Here is a 7926-nt window from a genome sequence, read left to right as displayed (position 1 = left end):
ATGGCCTTAAGAGAAGAGACCTGTTCCTTGAGGAAAAAATTCTGCTTCTAGAAGAATAAATTCTGCCTTTGAACTTGAGACTGCCAGGTCAACTCTTTCCTGGTTCTCCAGGCTTCCCTGATTCTTTCCTGCTGGCCCATCCTTACATTTCAAACTTGCTGGCACCCACAAGTGTGTGAGCCATGAGCCAATTCCTTAAAATGAGTCAATTTCCCTCTCTCTATATATAGATAGATAGAGATACAGATATATAGAGATCTATATCCATCTGCATCTATATAGATAGATCTATATAGATACTTCTATATATATAGATGCGATGGATATAGATACATGGATATAGATCTATTTCTATGTCACACACACACACACACACACACACACTTTGGTTTTGTTTCTCCAGAGAACAATAATACACCTGAATATATCAACCTAGTTTGAACTAATATCAATTTAATTTTTTAATTATATACAAATATATATGTATATATACACATATAAACTTGTATATCCCCTTACAGTGTAATTAACAAATTAAAAATTTATACATTGTGTTCATGAACATGAACTTAGAAGTATTGTTTTTTGTTTTTTTTTTTAAAGATTTTATTTATTTATTTGACAGAGAGAGACACAGCCAGAGAGGGAACACAAGCAGGGGGAGATGGAGAAGCAGGCTTCCCGAGGAGCAGGGAGCCGGATGCGGGGCTCGATCCTAGGACTCTGGGATCATGACCTGAGCTGAAGGCAGACGCTTAATGACTGAGCCACCCAGGCACCTCTAGAAGTATTGTTTTATGTAATTCTCTTCTAAATCAGATAGAAAAATAGAGTATTACAAACTAACAATACATTAACTTTTAGTATATGTGCTGCTGAGAGTGAGCACAATATTGACTTCTTTACTTATGTAGTTATCTTTAGTCTTCATGTGGACTTGGGTTATTTTATAGTGTCCTTTCATTTTAGCCTGAAGGACTCCCTTTAATGATCTTATAGGGAATATCTACTTTCAATAGACACCCTCAGCTTTAGTTTATCTTGGAATGTTTTAGTTTCTCCTTTATTTTTTAAGAATTGTTTTGCTGGATAACAGACTTAATGGTAGATGGCAGTGGGGAGGTGGGAGGTCCTTTCAGTATTTTGAATATATCATCCAACTACCTTGTGACCCTCAAGGTTTCTGATGGGAAATCAACTATTACTTACTATTACTTACTGAGTCCTCTGTGACAAATTGCTTCTCTCTTGCTGCTTCAGAAGTCTCTCCTTGTCTTTGGACAGTTTGACTATCATGTGTCTCATTGTGCACCTCTTCATGTTTATTGTATTTGGGATTTGTTGAACTTCTTGGATGTGGACATTCATGTCTTTCTTCAAACTGGGTGGAGTTTTCAGCCAGTATTTATTTAAATATCTTTTCTGCCCCTTCCCTCCTTTTTTTCTGGGATTCCCATTAGGCGTACATTGGTAAACTTGATGATATTCTACTGGTCTCTTAAGCTATGTTCGTATTCTTTTTGTTTCCATTTTTTATTATGGTAAAATATACATAAAATTTAATATCTTAGCCATTTTAAGTATCGAGTACAGTGGCATTAATACATTCATAATGTTGTGCACCATCACCACCATCCATGTCCATATCTCCTTTCATTTTGTGAATCTGAAACTCTATACTCATTAAACAATAACTCCCCCATTTTGCCCTCTCACCAGCCCCCAACACCTACCATTCTATTTTCAGTCTATGGTTTTGAGTAATCTAACTACATCGTTTATGTAGAATCATACAGTATTTTTCTTTTGGAGAATGGCTTGTTTCACTTAGAATAAAGCCCTCAAGTTCATATATGTTATAGCATATGTCAGAATTACCTTCTTTTTAAGGCTGAATAATACTGCATTGTAGGTATACGCAATACACATTTAAAAAAAAAATCCATCAATGGACACTTGGAATTCTACCACATTTTAGCTATTGTGAATAATGTTGCTATGAACATAGTTATACAAATAGCTGTCTGAGATGTTTTCAGTTCTTTTTGGGTATATACCCAGAAGTGGAACTGCTGGATTACACGGTAATTCTATTCTTATTTTTTTAAGGAACTGCTATACTGTTTTCCACAACAGCTGTGCCATTTTATATTCCTGCCAACAGTGCAAAAGTGTTACAATTTCTCCACATCCTTACCAACAATTTATTTTCTGATATTTGAGGCTTTTTTATAGTAGCCATCCTAATGGGTGTGAAGTGGTATCTCATTGTAGTTTTGCCTTGCATTTACCTAATGATTAGTGACATTGAGCATCTTTTCATGTGCTTCTTGGCCATTTGTATGTCTTCTTTGGATAAATGCCTATTCAAATCTTTTGCCTATATATTTTAAAGTAATCTCTATACTGAACATGGGGCTTAAACTCACAACTCCCAAGATCAAGAGTTGTATGCTCTACCGACTAAGCCAGTCAGGCAACCCTCTTTTGCCCATTTCTTAGTTAGGTTGTTTCTGATTTTTTATTGTTGAGTTTTAAGAGTTCTCTATATATTTTGGATATCGATGCCTTAATATATATTTGGACACATACAATATTATGGATATATCCCCAAGAAATCATTGCCCAATACAATGGGCTTTTGTCCTGTTTTCTTCTGAAATTTTATAGTTTTAGGTCTCACATTCAGGTTTTTTAAATTGATTTTGAGTTAATTTTTGTATATGGTGTTAGGTAAGGGTCCACACTCATTCTTTTGTGTTTGGACATCCCATTTTCCCAGCACCATTTGTTAAAAAGACTATCTTTCCCCCATTGAATGGTCTTGGCACCCTTGTCAAAGTCATTTGGCCAGGGGTGACTGAGTGGCTCAGTTGGTTAAGCATCTGCCTTCAGCTCAGGTCATGATCCCAGGGTCCTGGGATCGAGCCCCTAGTCAGTCTCCCTGCTCAGCGGGGAGCCTGCTTCTCCCTCTCCCTTTGCTGCTCCCCCTACTTGTTCTCTCTCTCTCTCTGTCAAATAAATAAATAAAATCTTAAAAAAAAAAGTCATTTGACCATATATGCAGGGGCCTATTTCTGGGCTCTATTCTATTCCATTGGTCTATGTGTGTCTTTATGCCGGTACCACAGTGACTATAGTAGCTTTGTAGTAAGCTTTGAAATCAGGAAATGAGAGTCCGCAAACTGTTCTTTTTCAAGATTGTTTTGGCTATTCAGGGTCCCTTGAGATTCCATATGAATTTTAGAATGGGTTTTCCTGTTTCTGTAAAAAACATCATTGGGATTTTCACAGAGATTACATTGAATCTGTAGTTTGCATTGGGTAATATTGATGTTTTAACACTAGCAAATTTTCCAATCCATTATTAGGGATGTGTTCCCCTTTATTTATGTCTTTTCTAATTTCTCTCAGCACTGTTTTATAGTTTTTAAAAAAGATTTTATTTATCTATTTTAGAAAGAGTGAGAGCGAGTGGGGGAGGGGCAGAGGGAGAGGGAGAGAGAGAATCTCAAGCAGACTCCATACTGAGTGTGGAGCTGACTTGGGGCTCTATCTCATAACCCTGAGATCACAACCTGAGCCAAGACCAAGAGTCAGGCGCCCAACCAACTGTGCCACCCAGGTGCTCCTTAATAAGGGATTTAAAGTATTTATAAAGACTGTCCTCTAAAAATTTCCTCAGATTTTTGAAGAGTAGTCTTGGTCCTGAATATCCAGTGTTATCCTGTATGTTTGAAAGGGTGATCCAGACATGAGAAGCAACTAGGTGGTGCATAAGAAGGGCCTACTTGGCTATTTCATAGCTACCTACAATTGACCAAAATTTTTTTAGGCCAGGAATTATTATTTAGTTTCTCTCCTTCTAATGCAAGAAACTGTAAGCTAGATCAGTAGTTCAACAGCTCAACAGTCATAAAATAGTCATTGTGCATGTTAAATTTCAACTATAAAACAAATTCAGTTTGTATTTACTTACTCATTGTGACAGTATTACTAAATAGGTAAGGATGGGAATATTTTGCTATACCATATATAGCAGATGTATTGCTCTGTCTGTAAAAACTGTGCTTTAAATGATATTTTCATATGTTTTGTTGGGGCCAGAGCACATTAAGTTTGAAAGCAACAGAAATTTGTTTTGAAACTGAAGGCAACTTAATGAATCACAATTCCTGCCAAGAAAAGGTGTTTGGGGTGCCTGGGTGGCTCAGTTGGTTAAGTGTCCGACTGTTGATTTTGGCTCAGGTCATGATCTCAGGGTCTTGAGATTGAGCCCTGAGTCAGGCTCCATGCTTGGTGTACAGCCTGCTTGGGATTCTCCCTCCCTCTGCCCCTCCCCCTCTGCTCTCTCTCTCTCAAAAGAAAAGAAAAACTGCTTATAAATATAAATGAAATCATATTTAAAACAAACTGCCTCTGACACAAAATAAAAAATAATAAAGAGAGAAAGATCTAAAAATATACTACTGTTAACTTAAAAATGGTCTATAACATGAAGTCTTTAAAAAACCCTCCACAACAACGTTTAGACTGGTTTGACCAAAAACTGGGTACTTAGCCAAGTTGACTCATAAAATAACCATGACATTAGGATATTAATTGTAATCCCCAGGGCAACTACTAAGAAAATAGGTAAAAATACATAACAAAAGGAAGAAGGGGATCAAAATGGTAGACTAGAAAATATCTATGTGACACAAAAGAAGGGAGTAGTGAAGAAATTGTGGTTCAAAAAAGATATGACATAGGAAAAAAAATAGCACATTGGCAGAAGTGCTTCCTTATCAGTAATTATGGATTAAACTCTGCAATCAAAAGACAGAGAGATTAGGAGACTGGATTTAAAAAAACATGATCCAATTATATGCTGTCTACAAAAGAATTACTTTATCTACAAAGACACAAATAGGTTGAAAGTGAAAGGATGGAAAAAGATATTTGATACAAAGAGTATCCAAAATAATTGGAGTGGTTTATACAAATATCAGAAAAAATAGACTCTAAGAAGTGCTGCAAGACAAAGAAGGACATTACATGATTATAAAAGGGTCAATCCATTAAGAAGATATAATAATTGTAAATATATCTGCACCTGACAACAAAGCCTCAATATATTGAAGGAGAAACTGACAGAATTGAAGGGAGAAATAGACAATTCAACAGTAATAGTTGGAGATTTCAGCACTCACTTTAATAATGGATAGAACAACGAGATAAAAGATCAGTAAGGAAATAGAGGATTTGAACAACACTATAAACCAATTAGAATTAATGAATATGTAGAAGACACACCACCCAACAACAGTGGAATATACATCTGTCTCAAGTGCACATAGAACATTGTCCAGGACAGACCATATGAGAGATCACAAAACAAGTCTCAATAAATTTAAAGTGATTGAAATCATACAAATATCTTCTCTGACCATAATGTAATAAAACAGAAATCAGTGACAGAAGGAAATCCAGAAAATTCATAAATACATGGAAATTTTAAAAACATTTTATTATTTATTTATTTATTTTTAAGATTTTATTTATTTATTTGACAGAGAGAGACACAGCGAGAGAGGGAACACAAGCAGGGGGAGTGGGAGAGGGACAAGCAGGCTCCCCGCCGAGCAGGGAGCCCGATGTGGGGCTCGATCCCAGGACCCCGGGATCATGCCCTGAGCTGAAGGCAGACACTCAACCGACTGAGCCACCCAGGTGCCCCTAAAAACATTTTAAAGAGGAACACTGGGCCAATGAAGAAATGAGAAGGTGAATTAGAAAAAACGTTGAGATGAATAAAAATGAAAACACAATAGCAAAGGTTATATGATATAGTGAAAACACTTCAGAAAGACATTTATAGCTATAAATGGCTATATTAAAAAAGAAGAAAGAGCTCATATAAATAACTTCATTGAACACTTTAAGACACTAGAAAAAGAAGAACAAACTAAACTGAAAGCTAGCAGGATGGAAATAATCAAGCTTAGAGTAGGGATAAGCAAAAGAGAAAAGAGAAAAACAATGGAGAAAATAGATGAAACCAAAAGTTGGCTCTTTGAAAAGGTCAACACAACTGACAAACTTCTAGCTGGATTGATTAAGAAAAAAACAGCAGGGGCGCCTGGGTGGCTCAGTCGTTAAGTGTCTGCCTTCGGCTCAGGTCATGATCCCAGGGTCCTGGGACTGAGCCCTACATGAAGCTCCCTGCTCCGTGGGAGCCTGCTTGTCCCTCTCCCACTCCCCCTGCTTGTGTTCCCTCTCTCGCTGTGTCTCTCTCTGTCAAATAAATAAATAAAATCTTAAAAAAAAAAACAAAAAACAGCAAAGGCTCAAATTACTGAAATCAGAAATTAAAGTGGGAACATTACTACTGACTTTACAAAAGCAAGAAGGATTGATTATAAGAGAGCACTCAGAGTACACCAACAAATTAGATAACCTATATGAAATGGACAGTTCCTAGAAGCACACAAACTACAAAACTGACTCAAGAAGAAATAGAAAATTTGAATAGACCTATAACAACTAAGGAGATTGAATCAGTATCCAAAAAACTTCAACAAAGAGAAGCCCAGTACAAATGGCTTCACTGGTGAATTCTATGAAACATTTATTTTTTATTTTTTATTTTTTTTTAAAGATTTTTTTATTTATTCATTTGAGACACAGAGATACAGAGAGAGAGAGGGAGGGAGAGAGCATGAGCAGGGAGAGAGGCAGAGGGAGAGGGAGAAGCAGGCTCCCTGCTGAGCAGGAAGCCCGTTGCGGGGCTCGATCCCGGGACTCCAGGATCATGACCTGAGCCGAAGGCAGTCGCTTAACCATCTGAGCCACCCAGGCGCCCCTCTATGAAACATTTAAAGGAGAACTGACACTAATTCTTCCCAAACTCTTCCAAAAAATTAAAGAGGAGTGTTATGGGTTGAATATTTGAGTCCTCCCAAAATTCATGTATTGAAGCCACAACCCCCAAATATGACTGTATTTGGAGATAAGGCCTTGTGGAGGTAATTAAGGTTGAATGAGGTCAAATGTTGGGGTCCTGATCCAGTAAATTAGTGTCCTTATAAGAAGAGACAGAACCGGGCGCCTGGGTGGCTCAGTTGGTTAAGCGACTGCCTTCGGCTCAGGTCATGATCCTGGAGTCCCGGGATCGAGTCCTGCATCGGGCTCCCTGCTCGGCAGGGAGCCTGCTTCTGCCTCTGACCCTCCCCCCTCTCATGTGCTCTCTCTCTCTCATTCTCTCTGTCTCAAATAAATAAATAAAATCTTTAAAAAAAAAAGAAGAAGAGACAGAACCTCTTTCTCTCTCTCCCTCTCTCTTTTTCTCTCTCTCTCTTCCATGTGAGGACATAGTAAGAAGGTGGCCATCCACAAGTCAGAAAGAGAGCTCTAGCCAGGGACAGAAACAGCTGAACATTTTGATCTCGACTTCTAGCCTCCAGCACTGTGAGAAAATAAATTTCTGTTGTTTAAGCTACCCACTCTATGATATTTTGTCAGGGCAGCCTGAGCTAACTAAGACAAGGAGGGGACTCTTCTTAACTCATTCTATGAGGCCAGCATTACCCTGACACTATAGACAGACAAAGATCTCACACAAAAAGAAAACTATAGACTCATATCTTTTATTGAATATGAATGGAAAAATTCTCAACAAAATACTAGCAAACCAAATCCAGTACTATATTGAAGGATTATACACATGACCAAATGGGATTTATTCCAGGAATGCAAGAGTAGATCAACATACAAAAATCAATCAACGTCATATACCAAAGTGATAGAATAAAGGGGGAAAACCCCACACATGATCATCTCAATGGGTGCAGAAAAACATTTGAAAAAATCCAACACCCTTTCATGATAAAAATATTCAACAAACTAGGAATAGTAAGGAAGTTTCTCAACCTGAAAAAGGATATA

Source organism: Mirounga angustirostris, unplaced genomic scaffold (genome assembly GCF_029215605.1).
Source record: "Mirounga angustirostris isolate CCGP_5_RB_7025 unplaced genomic scaffold, mMirAng1.0.hap1 SCAF_17, whole genome shotgun sequence".
Taxonomy (NCBI): Eukaryota; Metazoa; Chordata; class Mammalia; order Carnivora; family Phocidae; genus Mirounga; species Mirounga angustirostris.
This window is presented reverse-complemented; position numbering follows the sequence as displayed.